We start from the raw sequence: 1,625 nt of genomic DNA on the forward strand, positions 1-1,625 counted from the left end.
TATTTACCTCGCAGAAATCCAAACTGATTTATTCGTGCAGACTGATGAAAACGATGAGTGCGCAGATCCTTCTCGAACGAACCGTCTCGTCCAAAGTAAAGAACGATACAGTGTGCGGAATATGTGCAGTGGATGTCCAGCAGTCATTCGTTGTGGAGGATTAGAGTCTATATTCCATCGTCCACGACTTCCACACCTGACGAGGCGCACCGAGAGCAGCGAACCCCTTCAGCCGAGGAGGCGCCCGAACCAGATCAAGGCATTGCGTCCGTGTTGGGAGACGCCGCGGTCTGGGCCTGCAGCGACCCTGTAAACCCCCCCCACCCCACCCCACCCCTCAAAAAGAGCACTCTGGTGGCGTTGTGGGTTTGCAAGACTCACTTCCCGGTGCAAAGGCCCCGTTTCCCATTCCTCGTTGTCTACTTCTCAAGTTTGTTTGACACCCGCCAGCGTTTGAATGAAACGGGAGCGGGGATGGGGGGGTGTGTGTGGCTGAGGGTGTGTGTGTGGGTGGGGGGGGGGGGGGGTGAGGGTTAGGGGGCTGGGCAGACAGATCAGGGATATCGGATCTCCGCCCCCTGTCAGAACCGAGCGCTCCTCGAGCCGCTAAGCGAAGAGATGGAGGAGCCAGTGGAGAAGGAAGCCCGCTTGAAATTGTTTCCAGATTTCTGGGATTGCTGTGGAATCACTAGATATGTAGCAGGCTCTTGTCACCCTCTTATGAGATTTAGAGGGGTTGAGAGAAGAGAGTTACAGCCATTTCAAACTTTTTCTTTTTTCTTTATTTTAAAAACAGGCAGAAGGGTCCAGCATTAACCCCCGCAAGATGTCCAGTAGACAAGGCGGTGAATCATACAGAACACACATTTCCATCAACGCTACGACAGAGAAACTATAAAAGAGTGAAATATGTGAACGGAGATTGCATGTTGCGCTGTCGTTCGTGTACAGACATTTTAAAAAGTGGCCTCCATTATTGTATTGATGTTGTATGTGAAGGACAAAAGTATTGTAAAAATGCTATAAAAACCAACACAAATTAAAGATATGTGTAAAATATATGTATTTGTTAAAAATAGGAGAGAACTTAAAAAAGTAAGTAATATTCTATTCATGTTTATTAGAACTAAACTACATATATCATTATTGGTACTATAACCCACAAATGAGAGCCATATGGACACATTTATTTACAGCATTTGATATCAAAGTCAGTGGAGCTGATGCTTAGCTGCTGACCCCATTGAAAATCCTACGTTGGTTTGTAATAAAGCAATAAACGTCTCTACCAGTGAAGCGACCAAAGGAGAACCCCTCAAACAATTCTTTCACTATAGCAGCGTGCTTCTCGCAGATGGTTGTAGCTGGAACTTTCATAGTTTTAATGCTAGATGGTCATTGTAAAGGTTTTTTCTTCAGTCCAGTTAACTGAACAGTGGAACAAATTCAAAAGTTGAATGTGAAAACTTAGGTTCTGGGTTTTCAGGGTTTGATGACTAAAATTTCTGGCACCAAAGTGTAAAGGTATTTTTGGACATCATTAATGGGTTCGCTGATAACTCCATTTTGCCTGGTATTGGATTTGCAGTATAGCCAACATGCTCCCTCATTGGTTACATTAGAAC

This window comes from Gadus chalcogrammus, chromosome 10 (assembly GCF_026213295.1).
Source record: "Gadus chalcogrammus isolate NIFS_2021 chromosome 10, NIFS_Gcha_1.0, whole genome shotgun sequence".
In the NCBI taxonomy this organism is placed as follows: domain Eukaryota; kingdom Metazoa; phylum Chordata; class Actinopteri; order Gadiformes; family Gadidae; genus Gadus; species Gadus chalcogrammus.